The sequence below is a fragment of the Pleurodeles waltl genome, chromosome 4_1 (assembly GCF_031143425.1).
Source record: "Pleurodeles waltl isolate 20211129_DDA chromosome 4_1, aPleWal1.hap1.20221129, whole genome shotgun sequence".
NCBI lineage: Eukaryota > Metazoa > Chordata > Amphibia > Caudata > Salamandridae > Pleurodeles > Pleurodeles waltl.
Genome location: NC_090442.1, coordinates 29,631,043 through 29,649,059, shown reverse-complemented (window position 1 = coordinate 29,649,059; position 18,017 = coordinate 29,631,043). Strand labels below are relative to the sequence as shown.

Sequence of the window (18,017 nt, the reverse complement as noted above, 5' to 3'; positions counted from 1 at the left end):
GAGGAGATGCGTGGAAAAATATGGTGTGCGTCGGATTTTCTGACACAGCATTTCTTTTCATGCTACAAGGGGCTTGCGTCATTTTTCGATGCGCAGTCTCGGGGATCTTTTTGACGCCCAAGGACGATGCGGGAAAAACCTGGGCGCGCTGAAAGAAGTCCATCCACTTGGGAAGTCGGGCTGCGTTGTTCCGGTTTGGCCGTGCGGCGATTTCTCAGTCGCAAGCCAGGCTGTGTGTCGTTTCCAGCAAGCTGTGTGTCAATTTTCAGCGCACAAGGAGTTTCCTGAAGCGATGAAGCCTTTTTGAACCTGAGACTTCAGAAAACAGGAGGCTAGCTCAATCGAAGCCCTTGGAGAGCAGTTCTCAGCAATGTCAGAGGGCAGCAGGGCAGCAGAGCAACAGCAGGGCGACAGACCTTCTCAGCTAAGCAGTCCAGATGAGTCCTTTGGGCAGCCAGGCAGTTCCTCTTGCCAGGTTGCAGGTTCAGATCCAGGAGTGTCTGAGTTGGTGGAGTCAGGGACCCAGTTTATATACCCAAAAATGCTTTTGAATTGGGGAAGCCTTCAAAGAGTGGTTGTGAAGTGCACAGATTCCCATTTCAGTAGAGGTCTGTCTACCAGGGTCCTGGTACGGGGTTTGGCAGTCCATTGTGTGAGGGCAGGCCACTAGCCTTTGATATGTAAGTGTCAGGCCCTTCACCCTTCCAGTCCAGGAAGACCCATTCATTATGCAGATGAGTGCAGGTGTGACTGAGTGTCATGTGTTTGTGGTTGTCTGGGTGAAATGCACAAGGAAGCTGTCAACCAGCCCAGCCCAGAGGTTGATTAAAGACAGGCTGCAAGGCACAGATGGTTTTTAAGTGCAGAAAAATGCTCAGTTTCTAAAAGCTGCATTTCTAAAATAGTAATATAAAATCCAGCCTCACCATTCTGGCCATAATAATATGATCTAGTTACCCCTTTCTGATCACAATGTACCACTCAAACAGTAGATGAGGGTAGTCCTAATGCTTTCCTATGAAAGGAGAAGGCCTCACAGTAGTGTAAAACGAATTTAGGAGTTTTCCACTAGCAGGACATATAAAACACACATGTATATTCCCTGCCTTTTACCTACATAGCACCCTGCCCTATGGGTTACATAGGGCCTACCTTACGGGTGACTTATATGTAGAAAAAGGGGAGTTTATGACTTGGCAAGTACTTTTAAATGCCAAGGAGAAGTGGCAGTGAAACTGCACACACAGGCCTTGCAATGGCAGGCCTGAGACATGGTTAACGGGCTACTTATGTGGGTGGCACAATCGGTGCTGCAGGCCCACTAGTAGCATTTAACTTACAGGTCCTTGGCACATGTAGTGCACTTTACTAGGGACTTACGAGTAAATCAGATATGCCCTTTGGGAATGAACCAATGTTAACATGTTTAAGGGAGAGAGCATATGCACTTTAGCACTGGTTAGCAGTGGTAAAGTGTGCAGAGTTCTAAATTCAGCAAAACCGGTGTCAGAAAAGTGAAGGGAGGGAGGCAAAAAGTTGGGGGATGACCACCCTAAGGCTGTCAGGTCTAAGAGCGGATGATTTTGTCTAGAGGGAGCATGTATGCATTGAAGAGGGTCGGGCTCAGGGAGGATCCTTGCAGAATTGTATAGATGAGGTCGCGGGTATTTGAGGTGTACGGTGCCAGGCTAACTGACTTGGTTCTTCCACTCAGGAAGAAGCAGACCCACCAGAGTGCATCTCCTTGGATTCTGATCTTGTGTAGGCGTTGGATGAGTATGGGGTTGGAGACTGTCTCAAACTCTGCTGAGAGGACCAGGCGGATGAGGACACATCGGCCCTCATTTTGACTGCCAGGGTAAACGTGGCAGTCCCACGATCAACAGGCTGGTGGTGCAGACCGCCACATTATGAGAGTGGCGGGTGGGCCTCTGCCGACCTGCCACATCTCCACTCATACCGCCATGACAGCCGGAACCGCCGGTCCAGAGATGATCATCTCCTGCCAGGCAATCCACAGAAGACCGCCGGCGGTATTAGGAGCCAGCTTTCCGCCATGGTTTCCACAGTGGCACCGCCACTAAACCATGGCGGAAAGGCTACAGGTGACAGGGAATTTCTTCCCTGTCACTGGTTGAGGCTTCAGCCACAGCGCCCCATCCTCCCAACCCTCCTTCAGCCACAGTGCCTCCCACCCCCACATACATGCAGACACTCACCTCTACTTACATACACGCATTTACTCACACACATCCATACACGCATTCACACCAACATTCATACACGCATTCACACCAACATCCATACACACATTCACAACAACATTCATACATGTATTCACAACAACATTAATACACGCTTTCACAACATTCATACACGCATACTCACACCCATCCAAACATGCATACTCACAAGCATACACACTTACATGCAGACACACACTCATTTTAACATTCAGACATGCATACAACCACGCATACACACATTAATGCACACACGCAGACACCACACACTCCCCTGTCAGATGGTCACCTTACGTGGTCCGTGGAGAAGGTCCTCCGGCAGGGAACGGGAGCGCCCCACCAGCAGGACACCGCCAGGCCGTATTGTTCAATGCATTCCTTTTAACACCTTAGCTGCACCCCATTCTGGACACTGCTGCAGGCATACATACCAATAAGAGTTCCATTAAACGTTTCTTTCTCTCTTCAATTGCTAAATGCCCCAGGTTAAGTCACCTACCTGACAGAGGTAGTTATATGAACTAATATTCATGAATCAGGTTCTTTACTCTTCAGTCAAACTGGTTGTCTTTATGGAACTGCTTTCTCTCTAATGTGTGTCTATCAATAATGATCTTTACTTGTAGCGCAAGAAATTAGGTCATATTTAGGCCCTCATTACAACCCTGGTGGCGGTGATAAAGCGGCGGTAATACCGCCAACAGGCCGGCAGTAAAACAATGGAATTTGGACGACGGCAGAAACCGCCAACACAGACAGCCACTTTAACACACCGACCACCCCGGCAGTAGCAACAAGCACCGTGGCGGAAACCGGCAACAGCCAGGCGGAAGACAATGTACCGCCCACACTATTACAACTGGCCTGTCCGACACCTTTTCGGGGGAGGTACCAACAACATCAAAAGCACGGTGGAAATAGTACACAGAAGGCAAAGGGCTCACCTCTGGAGACTCAAGGAAGAACCACGACGCCATGGAGCTCGAATTGCAGGTGTTCCCCATGCTGGTCTACCTCCTCCTACACCAGGAATACCAACGCCGGCAACGATGACCACGGTGAGTACTGCCGCCTAGCACACAGGGGAGGGGGAAGGAAAAAGAGAATGACACACACCTGCAACACGCAACACTCCCACCCCCAACACCATACACACAAACAGATGCAGTAACATTACATATTCACCCTGTACCCCTCAGGAATAATGCAATGACAAAAAGATTTGAAGAAAGTGAGTGTAATAAGATAAAATACTAGAAATGCGTACTCAAAAATCAAAATAGTATTTACAGATATACAAATGAAGGGACACTGCCCAGTCCATAATGTCCGTGGGCCACAGGGCCATATCACATAGGCCAAGGCCCCACTTGACTCCTGCCTCAATACGGAGAGTACACTGCTGGGGTATCAGGTCGAAAATACACAGGCACCTCAGGGAGAAGGGGAAGAGGGGCCACCTCAGCCGGAAGATGGTACAACGCCACTGCTCCTGGAGGGGACAACATGCCCTCTGCGATGTCCTGGGGAGTGCAAGACCACAGTCTCTCAAGTGGGTGGTTTGCCCACTGCTTGGTCCTGGGGAGTGCAAGGCCACAGTCTCTCAAGTGGGTGGTTTGCCCACTGCTTGGTCCTGGGGAGTGCAAAGCCACAGTCTCTCAAGTGGATAGCTTCTCCACTGGTTGTGGAGGGGGCCTTGTGCCATGTGTGCCTCATCCTGGCAAGGTTGCGGTTAGTGGATGCCTTCTTCCACTGGTTCTGGAGGGGGCCTTGTGCCCAGTGTGCATCATCCTAGCAAGGAGGGGATGAGTGGATGTTTCTTCCACTGGTTCTGGAGGGGGCCTTGTGCCCAGTGTGCTTCATCCTGGCAAGGATGCAGTGAGTGGATGCCTTCTTCCACTGGTTCTTGATGGGGCCTTGTGCCCAGTGTGCTTCATCCTGGCAAGGAGGGGGTGAGTGGATGCCTTCGTCCACTGTTTCTGGAGGGGGCCTTGTACCCAGTGTGCCTCATCCTGGCAAGGAGGGGGTGAGTGAGTGGATGCCTTCTTCCACTGGTTCTGGAGGGGGCCTTGTGCCCTGTGATGCAGCACATGGGTAGTGCAAGGTCACAGTCCCTCACCTGGGTGTCAGACCCACGTGATTTGTTGTGTGCAGGATGCATGACACTCCATGGAGGCAGGACTATAGTCAATCCGCCGGCGGCAACGGCTGCACAGTGGTGGCAGGGCCGGTCCTGGTGTCAGTGCTGTCAGCCCTTCCCCTGCAGCCTAGGATGGCTGCCCAATGAAGCTGCTGCCTGTGGTGCTGGTGGCGGTGCTGCCAGTGAAGAGAGGAGGCTCAAGCCCTTCCCCTGCAGCCGACTCCAGCCCTTCCCCTGCAGCCTCGGACGGCTGCCCACTGGGGCTGCTGCTGCTGCCAGTGGTGCTGGTGGTGGTGCTGCCAGTGGTGGGGGAGGCACAAGCCCTTCCCCTGCAGCCTCGGACAGCTGCCCACTGGGGCTGCTGCTGCTGCCAGTGGTGCCGGTGGCAGTGCTGCCAGTGGAGGGTGGAGGCACAAGCCCTTCCGCTGCAGCCTCAGACGGCAGCCCACTGGGGCTGCTGCTGCTGCCAGTGGTGCTGGTGGCGGTGCTGCCAGTGGTGGGGGGAGGCTCCAGCTCTTCCCCTGCAGCCTTGGATGGCTGAAGTGCCATGGTTGGTGGTGGGGGCTCAGATCCTGTCACAGCACCAGGGCTCCTGTCCCTCCTGCCTGCGGGGCAGGCCCTTGGCAGCTGGTGGTGCCTCCTTGCCCTTGGCAGCTGGTGGTGCCTCCTTGCCCTTGGCAGCTGGTGGTGCATCCTTGCCCTTGGCAGCTGGTGGTGCCTTCTTGCCCTTGGCAGCTAGTGGTGCCTCCTTGCCCTTGGCAGCTGGTGGTTCCTTCTTGCCCTTGGCAGCTGGTGGTCCCTTCTTGCCCTTGGCAGCTGGTGCAGGCACAATGCCAGTGCTGATGGGTGTCTCCTTGGAGCCTCTCACACCTGCAGTAGCTGCCGAAACTACAGTGGCCGTAGACTGGGTGGCTGAGGTGCTGGCCTGGGTTCTGCCCACCCTGGCCCAAAGTGAAGGACGGGGTGGGGGGTAGGGAAGAGGTCAAGGGTGGAGAAGAAAAGCTTCTTAGGGACACTGGGGCGGGAAGAGGGTGAAGGTTGGGGGTGGAGGAAGAGGGAGTGGTTGTAGGAGGTGTCTGTCTGCCGTGTTTGGGTGAAGGTGCATGGGCTGGATACTGTTGTGAGGTGGATGGCTGTTGGGTGTCTGAGTGCTTGTGTTTGTGTACTTTGGGAGGAGGGGGCACAGACACAGTGGGAGAGGACACAGGGGACGTGTGCATGGGTGTGGGGGTGGTGACTGCCAGTGAGGTGTGTGTTCTGATAGGTGTGCTGGTGATGGTGGTAGTGGATGAGGATGTAGTGCATGTAGGTGTGAGTGGAGACGCTACTGGGAGGGAGGAGGAGGAGGGGACACAGTGTAGGCAGTGGATGTTGGTATGTCTGCTTCTGCATGGCGTTTGTGTGAGTTCCTGTGTGATGATGTGTGGTGCTTGTGTTTGCCTGAGCCAGTCCTGTGTGTTGTCTTGGGTGCATGCTGGTTCTGATTGTGTGCTTGGGATAGGTTGGGGTTCAGGGGAATGGGACTGCATACAGGAAGTTGGAGGGGGGAGGCTAGAGACAGGGACAATGGCTGCCATCAGGGAGGAGGCCAGAGCCTGGAATGATCTCTGTTGGGCCGCCACGCCAGAGTGAATGCCCTCCAGGAATGCATTTGTATGTTGCAAATGCCCTGCCAGCCCCTGGATGGCATTCACTATGGTTGACTGCCCAACAGACATGGGTCGTAGGAGGTCAATAGCCTCCTCACTCAGGGCAGCAGGGCTAACTTGGGCAGGGCCTGAGGTGCCTGGGGCGAAGGAGATGCCCACCCTCCTGGGTGAGCGGGCACAGGAAACTCGCTGAAGGGCTGCTGGGAGGGTGGTGCTGGTACGGGGGTGGCGGCTGTACCTGTAGTTGGGGCGGCCACAGAAGTGTCCGTCACAAGCAGGGAGCTTCCATTGGAGGAGGTATCACTGTCCAAACTGTCCCCTCCAGTCTCCGTAGTGGTGCTCCCCTCGCCCTCCGTCCCACTGGTGCCCTCACGGTCTGTGGATTTGGCCTCCAGGGCCATGTGGGATGCAGCTCCCTCCGTCGCCGGTGCCTCTGCTCCTCCACCAGATGATGCTATTGCACATAAGGACAGGGTGACAAAACAAAAAGGGGGGGGAAGAGACAGAGGATACACTTGGTCAATGCCAGCAACAACACCACTGTTGGCGTACACAACACACAGGGGACAGCCCTACGCACTACGCACTGCACTACCACTCACAATGCTAGTCACCAGGCCATGGACAGTAATACCTAACACCAATAGCAGCATACCTGAGAGCCACAGATCCCTGCCCAGTAGTAGATGCCCACTAGCATGTTTAGGGGTGGAGTGCATTAGCCTCTTCCCATCATGGAACCTACCCTGCAATGTCCGGCCTGGCCTAGGGGCACCCACAGGCCCACATCCCCCACCCAGAGACCACCCCACCTCGCGCAATTTGCAGATTTGAAAACTATACTCACTCCCTTGTGGCTGCTGTGATGCCCTCAAGCGCCCATCCAGCTCCGGATAGGCCACTGCCAGTATGCGGAACATCAGGGGGGTCAGGGTTCGACGGGCACCCCTTCCTCGTTGGGAGGCCATCCCCAGCTGGGCCTCCGCTGTCTTCCTTGCCCAGCGTCTCAGGTCCTCCCACCGTTTTCGACAGTGGGTGCTCCGCCTGCCGTAGACCCCCAGGGCCCGCACGTCCTTGGTGATCGCACGCCATATTCCCTTTTTCTGATGGGCGCTGACCTGCAGAAAAATGAAAATAGAAAAAGGGATCAGTCATACTGTCCGGCCTGTTACACCCATGGCCCACCATATCCCTCCCATCCCCTTACACACATACATTGCCCACCATACATGCAGCACGCTGCCCAGGACCCCTCCACCACTCCCCTCTTACACGAGGCCTTCACACACAGTACACCATGCATTCATGCCCCATGCATCGTGCACACAGTGTACTCATCTGTTGGTCTGTAGGCCCATAAAGCAATCGGTACTGGGGTAGGACCCCCATCCATCAGGCTCTCCAGCTCCGCAGTGGTGAAGGCAGGGGCTCTTTTCCCAGTGACTTGAGCCATGGCCGCTTCCAAACACAGGTCACAACAGCACTTGCAGTGTAGGACCTCTCCTGTTGAAGGTCAGGTAGCAAGTGAGGGAACAAATAGAAAATGGCAGTCACGTCCACGGCGGTGCATACTGTCACCGCTGGCGTACATCACCATTGGCTACTGTAACCCATAGGGCCCAATGATAACCAATGAGGAGTTGCACTGCGGTATTCAACCGCAACGTCAGCTGCATTACCTCATTTCCACCTGTCGCTTCACACATGACAGGTGTCTGCCATTTCAGGGGGGGGGGGGCAGGCCATGGCACCTAACTGCGTCACAGCCGACATAAGCACATTTTGGGACTAAAAATAAACATACTGTTTCTGTCACAACATGCAATGCATTGTACATTGAGGAAATGTTGAAAACTGACCAGATGCTCATCGTTTTGCCCCCTAGAGTACAACCGCTGAGGATGAATAGGAGATGGAGACATCCCCCTTGTACAGGCCCCTGGTGGACTTGGCAACAATGAAGGACAGGCACATTATCCTGACCTGCAGACTTGATAGGGCCACAATCCAAGAGCTGTGTGCCCAATTGGAGCCAGACCTGATCTCAGCTGTCCGTCAACCCACTGGGATCCCCCCTTTTGTGCAATTCCTATCTGTGCTCCATTTCTTGGCGAGTGGCTCCTTCCAAGTGACAGCGATCATGGCAGCAGGAATGTCCAAGCCAATGCTCTCAGTAGTGCTGACCAGAGTGTTGTCTGCCCTGATGAAACACATGCGCAGCTACATCGTATTCCCCCAGGTGAAGGATTTGGCCACAGTGAATGCTGACTTCTATGCAATGGGACATATCCCCAACATTGTTGGGGCAGTTGATGGTACACATATTGCCTTTGTCCTCCCCAGGAGAAATGAACAGGTGTTCAGAAATCGAAAGGGCTTTCAATCCATGAATGTGCAGATAGTGTGCCTGGCGTACTAGTACATCTCCCTCTGTGAATGCAAAGTATCCTGGGTCAGTGCATGATGCTTATATCCTGAGGAATAGCAGCATCCCATATGTGATGGCTCAACCCCAGAGGCACAGGGTGTGGCTAATGGGTGAGCCCATGGTCCCCACCCAGTGTATGTTGATATATGGGTGTGGGGTTGCCCCAAATGGTGAGTGTCTGGCTAAAAGGTATCCCTCGATATTTACAGGTGACTCTAGTTACCCCAACCTCTCATGGCTACTGACCCCTGTGAAGAATCCCAGGACAAGGGCAGAGGAACGTTACAATGAGGCACATGGGTGAACAAGGCAAATTATAGAGCAAACCTTTGGCCTCCTGAAGGCCAGGTTTCGGTGCCTCCATCTGACTGGTAGTTCCCAGTGCTACTCACCCAAGAAGGTGTGCCAGATCATCATGGCATGTTGCATGTTGCACAACCTTGCCTTGAGACGCCAGGTGCCTTTTCTGCAGGAGCATGAGGCTGGAGATGGGCGTGTGGCAGCGTTGGAGCCTGTGGACAGTGACGAAGAGGAGGCAGAGGATGAGGACAACAGAACATTTATCATTCAACAGTACGTCCAGTGACACACAGGTAAGACACTATAACTTCACCTCCCATTGCAGTTTTGTGTTGTAAATTGTCACTGCCAGGCTGCTGTTCCCACTACTATGGCCACTTACTGTACCCTTTGACATGTCTATTCACAGATATTTGTGCCCTACTCTCGCTCCTGGTATATTGACTGCAGCACAATACAGGTCATACCTATGTATACATTACTGTACAGTCTACTTGCAATGTCTACAGATTGTTAAAGGAATACATACTTAAATCATTTGACATACTACATACTTGTATTTTTTCAAAGGGTGATTATTCAATTGCTGTAAATTTAATGGGGATGTGCAGTGGGCTTGGGTGATGGTGGAGGAGAGTCCAGGATAGAGTCCAGTCTCTTTGTATCACAGGTGCATTGTCCACGGGGGCATAGTAAGGGGAGCAATGGCAGTTCAAGGTGGACAGGGTGACAGAGTGGGACACAAGGGTGACATTCAGGAGAGTCTTATTTCCTGGCGGGGGTCTTGGCAATATTCTCTGGCTTCTGCCTGGATCGCAGGGACCGTTTTCAGGGTGGTTCTCCTTCTGAAGGGAGAGGGGTGCTAGTGGCCTGTTGTTCCTGTGGTGGGGCCTCCTGTCCACTAGTGTCAGCGGAGGGGGAGGGCTGTTCACGTGCGGCTAGTGTCAGGGGCCCGTTGGTGTGCCACTGCCTCTCTCATGGTGTTGGCCATATCTGCCAGCACCCCTACAATGGTGACCAGGGTAGTGTGGATGTCCCACAGGTCCTCCCTGATTCCCCAGGGACTGCTCCTTCACAGTTGCTGGGTCTCCTGCAACTTGGCCAGTATCTGGCCCACTGTCTCCTGGGAACGGTGGTATGCTCCCAGGATGTTGGTGAGTGCCTCGTGAAGAGTCGGTTCCCTGGGCCTGTCCTCCCCCTGTCGCACAGCAGTCCTCCCAGCTTCCCTGTTGTCCTGTGCCTCTGTCCTCTGAACTTTGTGCCCACTGCCACTGACCCCAGGTCCCTGATCGTCCTATGTTTGTGGGGTGGCCTGGGGTCCCTTTAGTGGTGGACACACTGCTGATTGACGTGTCCTGGGGACAGAGGGATGGGCCTGCTGGGTGGGTGCTGTGCTGGTGTTTCCTGAGTGGGGAGGCTCTGTATTGGTATGGGACTGTGCCTGGGTAACCGACTGTCCGGAGGTCCCTGATGGGCCAGGTTGGTCATCCAGATCCAGGCGAGCAGAGCTGCTGTCATCACTGTGGACCTCTTTGTCGGGGGGATACTGGTTATTGCTGGCACCTCCTCTCCGGTGATGTTGGGTGTGGGACCTGTGGGGATGTAAATGCAGTGTTAATGTGTCTGCATGTGACATCCTGTGCATGGGTGTGTTGCCCTGTATGGTTGTGAGTACCCTGTCAGCTTTGCCTTGTGTGAGTAGTGATTTAGTGGGCCAGGTGCTCTCTCTAGTGTGCATGCTGTTGTGATGGGTGTCTATGCAGGGCTGTGAGTGATGTCCATGCATTGGTGGTACATGCAGTGCTGGGTACTGGGATGGGTGGGTTGTGATGGTGTGGTGTATGTGAGGTGGTGGGGTGATAGGGGTGGGGGTATGTGATGGCATGCAGGTATGGGGGTGATAGTAATAGAGATTTGACTTACCAGAGTCCAGTCCTCCAGCTACTCCTGCCAGGCCCTCAGGATGCAGTATTGCTAAGACTTGCTCCTTCCATGTTGTTAGTTGTGGGGGAGGAGGTGGGGGTCCACCGCCAGTCCTCTGTACAGCTATCTGGTGTCTTGCAACCACGGAACGCACCTTCCCCCATAGGTCGTTCCACCTCTTCCTGATGTCATCCCTTGTTCTGGGGTGCTGTCCCACGGCATTGACCCTGTCCCCGATTCTCCGCCATAGCTCCATCTTCCTTGCAATGGATGTCTGCTGCACCTGTGATCCGAATACTTGTGGCTCTAACCGGATGATTTCCTCCACCATGACCCTTAGCTCCTCCTCTGAGAACCTGGGGTGTCTTTGTGGTGCCATGGGTGTAATGTGTGTGGTGTGTGTGAGGGTGTGTGGGGTGATGTGTTGGGGTGTGTGCTGTGAGGTGCGTGGATGGTGTATGGGTGATGGGTGATGGTGTTCTGTGGCTCTGGTTGTGTGGGTGCTCTTGCTGTATCTCTCTCTAGTTACAAATTGTGTTTGTCGTAAAGGGATGTGGGTATTGTGTGTGTGTGTTTTATAGTGGTGTGGGTGTGTGAGTGTGGTGTGTGCATGTGTGTCAGGTGTGTGTATTTTGAATTGTCCAATGTGGTGCTGTTTTGTATGTGTGTGTGTATTTTCAAAGCGGCAGTATGTACTGCCAATGGTTTACTGCGGTTGAATGTCCGCCGCGGTGATTCGTGGGTCATAATGCTGTGGGCATAGTTCTGTTCGCGTAACGGTGTGGGTTTTGGTACCGCCATTTTATCACTGACCTTTGGGCTGACGGACTTGTGTTTGTGTCCGTATAGTGACGGATTGCTATGTGTGTGTCATAATATGGGTATCGGTATACCGCTGCGCTCGCAGTATGTTGGCGGCAGTCGGCATGGCGGTAAGTGGGACTTACCGCCAATGTCATAATGAGGGCCTTAGTCTCTTCCTCTGAGTTAGAACCAAAACTGAGACGAGGCTTGAAACGCTAAGGAATTCAGCCGACTTGGCTCCTACCAGGGAGCATCCACTCTGTCCCAAGTGAGGGCCGGATCACTTGCAGCGTGAGCAATCTCATCACCAAAGTGCTCAGGTTAACAAACCTTGGCCAACAAAGTCTGTCAACAAAACTGAGAGATCCAGTTTAGTGCGGGAGCCCAGGAAAGAAGGTGTTCCTCTGATCAGTACCTGGAATAGTGAGCACGCTCAGTGCTTCTGGATTTTATAGTGCTGACGTGCACTCCTTCTCTGGAACTAAATGATGGACAATATTAGTTCCCATACTGAATTACAGAATTGCAGCGTGGAATATTGATTGCATATTGCGCTGCATGCAACCCCAGTACAGGCAGTGGTCCAAGGCGGCAACCACAGGCAATATTAGTTCCCGCATTGAATCTTAGCAGGCAATATTATTTGCATGTTGTAGTAAGTATAAACCTCAACACAAGCAGGGATTCAAGGCTCTCGCACTGAATGACAGCAGGCACTATTGATTTCATATTGCAGGACATGTAGATCCCATTTCGGGCAGGGATCAAGGCGTTAGCTGACACAGTGGAATTCATAACAGGACCACCATTTGGTGGTCTCTGCAAACCAGCGGGCTTTTCCACAGGATAGTTGCCCATTGCTCGAGTAGCCCTGAGGTAGGCAAGGGATCCACCCAGGCACAGGCCCTAGGCACGCACCACCAAGATTCTGATGACAAAGGACCAGCATACATCAACCACTGCCTGAACTTTCATCAGCTCTCTAGACACCTGCGCTCCACTTCCATCGCTCACATTTCCCGCATCTGCCGAAGCAGCAGTGTAGGATGCTCCTTCTCCCACTTCTCTGGCAAGTCCTGGAACGACCTCCCTCTGCACCCCCGGACATCATCCTCTCTCACTGAATTCAGAAAAGGACTGAAGACCTGGTTCTTCAACTGATCCAAGCAAGAACCCAGTGCCTGGATACCCTCACAAGTGAGTAGACACACTCAATAAAACTGAGTTGATTGATACTCCAAATAAGAGGTTGCCACCCACCATCTTTGCAGTAAGATGTGTTTTCTGAAGAAACGCAATGTTAGTCTGCGTCAAAAGTAAGAATAAATTAGGTGACGGCATCTGGGCTTGGCCATTCCCTGTATAGTTTAGGTCAGTATGTTATATGTGGTCATAAATGTGTGACATGTCAGCATGTTGGTGCCTAGGTTATCCATCCGCTCTCTTCCAGGCTCGTAATTCTAGAACCTGTGACCACAGCCGGTCCCTGACCCGGGTGTATAGAGTAATGCTGCTTGTCCACGAACAAAAACATAAAACATTTACCCCAACTCCCAGGTCCCTGGTTGTGTCTCATATGTGGCCATGACGAAAGGAAAACTAAAGAGGAAAACAGACAAGAGAGGAACATGTTCCATATGAGACCGGGGATTACAGTCTCTTCGTTTGTCACGGAGAGAAATGCACAAACCGTACCCTAACGGTGGTGCCCATTGTTCCTTCTCCTTTTCAGTCTGCACTCTGAGAAGCCCCTCCACTCCAACATAGAACACATTTTGTGGTGTCATATCACTTGGTCGTCCGATGTCATGGACATTAATTCCAGGCCTGTGCTCAATTCTGCTGGAGTGAGAGCCAAATCAGATATCCCCTCCCAGTCTGGGGTGATGGAAGGGAACCTAGGGGCGGTCGCTGTTTGTCTGTGGCAGGATACAACCTCTGCCACAACCATGGCACGTTCTTGCTCTTCCTACTCGCTGGAGGCCCTGCTCCTGGGGGTCCTGGGCTGATGCCTTTGTGGTGTGGGAGGCTTCCAGTCTGTATTCCATTGAATGTCGTGGGACATTGCTGACACCCCCTTCGTCTCCAGCCAGCCCCAGGCATTTACCAGTGTTGTGAAAAATAGGGTGGCTTGAGAGTCCACCATAGGCAGTTTGGCTGTGTGTGTAAGAGAATATTTCAGGCCGAGTTGCTGGAAGTTCTCTGTGACCATCAAGAATGAACCTCTGACTCTTTGTACTTCTGTAGTGTAGTCTGGATACATGTTCATTGAGGCCTTGGAGATTCATCAGGGATCCTTGGACCTGGCAACTTGCAGTATGTGATTGCATTCCCAGTAGTTAAAGAGACAAGCCACCTCCAGCGGGGATGGAGCCCCTGTTGGGGGTCTGTCCTGGGTCACCATGGACCCGATTCAGTGTCCAGACTTGATACGTTTACTGCCAAGGACAATATGAATCAGACATTCCTCGAGTAAAAGTTCCATATTTGGACCTTCTGGGAGGCCCACCACTTGCATATGGTTCCGGCAAGATTGGCCCTCAGTGTCCTCCACCATGGTTTGTACTTGTGATACCTCCATCTGAAGGGCGTTGATGTGGGACAGAATCTCTGTCAGCAAGGGGCGCGTTCCCGGCAGCACCAATTTGCTCGCATCTATTCTGTCCCTAAAGGTGGCCTGATCTGCTTGTCGGACCCATATATAATTAACTAAGGTTTCAATTTGTTTCCAGAGTAGTTTTCATATCCCAGATGGTCTGTAAAGACAAGGTGAAGAGAGGAGGTGGCACTTGAGATGATCCAATGGGAACAGGAAAGCATTGAATTATGTGAATGCAGTTAACTTCGTTATATACTTCCAGAGAAGTTAACTTTGTTGTACACTTCCTGAAACTTAAGAAACAGCAGTACATCCTGAGTCCTCTTTTTCCACAATCTGTTTTTGTTTACATGAAATCTGGTCCATCTGCATCTACCATAAGCTGTACCTGTAGCATGTGGGTGGCCCGTGCTCGCCCTTTCCATGCTAAGTTACTACGTGATCACTAATAAATCACCTCCTTTTCTGAAGTGGATAAGATGTGACATGTTCAACAGAACATTTAGTTAAATATCTGTGGGTGGTGAAAAAAACATTGCTAAGTTTCAAATATGGTAAATAAGAGATGGTGTTTATAGCCAGTTAAATATTGTTTTTCACATTCTGTTACATTTGCATTTTGTAATTTAAAATCTCTTTACATCCAACAGAAAACAAGCATTGAATGCATGAAATGCTTATGAATAACAAGAATGATTCTGTAAGTCGACAAAAATGGTCAGAAACAATCCAATATTCAGGAAAACATCAGTACAGTCAGAGACTGAGAACCCTGAGCATAAACTGACAGACGCTGGAAGAAGCTCTAAAGGACAATTCAGTGAACCCAAGACTGTAAGCTGTGCACCTTCACACCACAAGACTGTGAAATGATGTCAAGAAAATTAAGGTAACAGCACCGACAAACCACCTCCTGAATAAACAGGCGACCAACACCAGTTTTGATCATGGGATCTGTATGATGTGTTTACCACGGTGCTCTGGTTCCTAAAATGATAACAGACCATAATTCAGTGCACCAAGTAAACTCTTCTTGACTACACCACAAGAACCAGAGAAAAGCACAACTGAGTGGAGACAACAACTGAATGATAAAGGAAAGAAGAGTTCTACTGTCTACAATACAACGGACTGTCCCAATGTACACCAACCAAAAGGAAGAGGATTAATCTTTACCCACAAGCCTCGAAAATGTTATCCAATCTAAAGGCATAATCTCTCGTAAGGAAGCCTTGCTCATATTATGAGTCTGGCAAGTATTTAGTGACCATTGTACTTTACTTTTAAATTGGAAATCAAAAGTCCTTAATACGAACAAATACAGGAAACTGAGATTAATACAAGTGCTTTACCAACCATGTTGACCCATCAGAAAACACAGTCATGTGCTGTAGACAAATATAGACCCGACCCAGAGACTCTAACCAAGAAAGAAGAATCATACACATGCAGTGAGAGCTTTAGTTTGTCATCGCAATTGAAGCCCCATCAGCAAACACACACAGGAGAAAAGCCATTCAGATGCAGTGAATGTGCGAAAAGTTTTAGTCGATTATCATGCCTGCAAAGACATAAGCGAACGCACACTGGGGAAAAACCATACCATTGCAGTGAATGTGTGAAGAGCTTCAGTCAGTTATCACACCTACGAATACATCAGCGAACACACAGGGGAAAAACCATACCATTGCAGTGAATGTGTGAAGAGCTTTAGCCACTTATCAGCCCTACAACAGCATCAGCGAACACACACCGGGGTAAAACCATACCATTGCACTGAGTGTGGAAAGAGCTTTACTCTGTTATCACACCTCCAAAGACATCAGCGAACACACACGGGGGAGAAACCATATCATTGCAATGAATGTGTGAAGAGATTCAGTCAGTTATCATATCTCCAAAAACATCACCGATCACACACAGGCGAAAAACCATACCATTGCAGCGAATGTGAAAGTCGTTTTAGTGAATCTTCAACATTAAGGAAACATCGGGGAATACACACAGGAGAAAAGCCTTTTAGGTGCAATAAATGTCTGAAGAGCTTTAGGCTGTTATCAGATTTGAAAAGCCATCATCGTACACATTCCGGGGAAAAACCATACCATTGCAGTGACTGTGGAAGTAATTTTAGTGGCTCTTCGACATTAAGGAATCATCAGCGAATACACACAGGAGAACAGCCATTCAAGTGCACTGAATGTGTGAAGAGCTTTAGTCAATTATCAGCTCTCCAAAGCCATCAGCGTATACACACCGGGGAAAAACCCTATCATTGCAATGAATGTGGAAGTAACTTTAGTAGCTCTTCGACATTAAGGAATCATCAGCGAATACACACAGGAGAAAAGCCATTCAAGTGCAATGAATGTGAAAAGAGCTTTAGTTTTTTATCATACCTAAAACAGCATCAGCGAACACACACTGGGGAGAAACCATACAACTGCAGTGAATGTATGAAGAGCTTTAGTCATTTATCACACCTCCAAAGCCATCAGCGAACACACACAGGGGAGAAACCATACCATTGCAATGAATGTGTGAAGATATTCAGTCAATTATCAGATCTCCAAAAACATCAACAAACATACACAGGCAAAAAAACATACCAATGCAGCCAATGTAGAAAAAGTAGTTTTAGTGCATCTTCAACATTAAGGAAACATCAGCAAATACACACAGGGGAAAAGCCCTTCGGATGCAGTGAATGTGTGAAACGTTTTAGTTGATTATCGTGTCTGCAAAGACATCAGCGAACGCACACTGGGGAAAAACCATACAATTGCAGTAAATGTGTGAAGAGCTTCAGACAATTATCACACCTACGAATACATCAGCAAACACACACGGGAGAAACCATACCATTGCAGTGAACGTGTGAAGAGCTTTAGTCACTTATCAGCCCTACAACATCAGCGAACACACACCGGGGTAAAACTATACCATTGCAGTGAGACTGGAAAGAGCTTTAGTCTGTTATCCCACCTCCAAAGGCATCAGTGAACACACATGGGGGAGAAACCATTCTGTTGCAATGAATGTGAGAAGAGATTCAGTCATTTATCAGATCTTCAAAAACATCCGCGATCACACACAGGTGAAAAACTAAATCATTGCAGCGAGTATGGAAGTAATTTTAGTGAATCTTCAACATTAAGGAAACAGCGAATACACACAGGGGAAAAGCCATTCAAGTTTAATGAATGTGTGAAGAGCTTTCGTTGGTTATCACACATCCGAAGCCATCAGTGAACACACACTGGGGAAAAACCATACAACTGCAGTGAATGTGTGAAGAGCTGTAGCCAGTTATCAGAACTACAAACACATCAGTGAACACACAAAGAGTAAAAACTATTCAAGTGCAGTGAATAAGAGAAGACCTTTAGTTGATTACCAAGTGTACATAGCTATCAGCGAATTTCAGAAGATGATAACATTACAATAATGCAGGATATTCAAATTCCAAGTGATGATAAGTAGATGATAGAAGCCTTGGCTAGTAAGTAAAGAAAAAACACGCAGATAGTTGTAGAATCATAAAAGTGTCTGTTGTCAGTGGTTGCTCATTTAATTTCTCTACATATAAGAAAAAGAAAAGAAGTTGCAATCAACACATTAAGACATCAACAGAGTGTGGACTAAAAGGAAAAGTGTGTTTTTTCTTTGATGAAGTAAAGTTCTAAAGAAAAACATCCAAGCACACTTGATCATGCTGCCTGTGAAAGCAACACTATGACCAATGCTTGGACTAACACGTGTATTTCAGCTAACTTCTGGTATTAGTGCTAAAACCTATAAACCCAACCCACTCAAACCGATTAAACAAGCACACACTGGAGAATATTCATAGCTGAATGTGGTGTTTGGCGCTTTATGCAAGATGGTTTAGTGACAGTGGCAAGAGAACAGTGTCCAAAAGCATAAGAAT

The 18,017-nt window shown here is 50.1% G+C and overlaps 2 pseudogenes; one reads left to right on the top strand and one right to left on the bottom strand.

Moving 5' to 3' along the window:
* The window catches only part of LOC138287310 (zinc finger protein 850-like), a 369,596-nt pseudogene that overhangs the window by 17,821 nt on the left and 333,758 nt on the right, over window positions 1-18,017 (top strand).
* Window positions 1-18,017, bottom strand: part of LOC138287311 (zinc finger protein 850-like) — a 257,681-nt pseudogene that overhangs the window by 125,214 nt on the left and 114,450 nt on the right.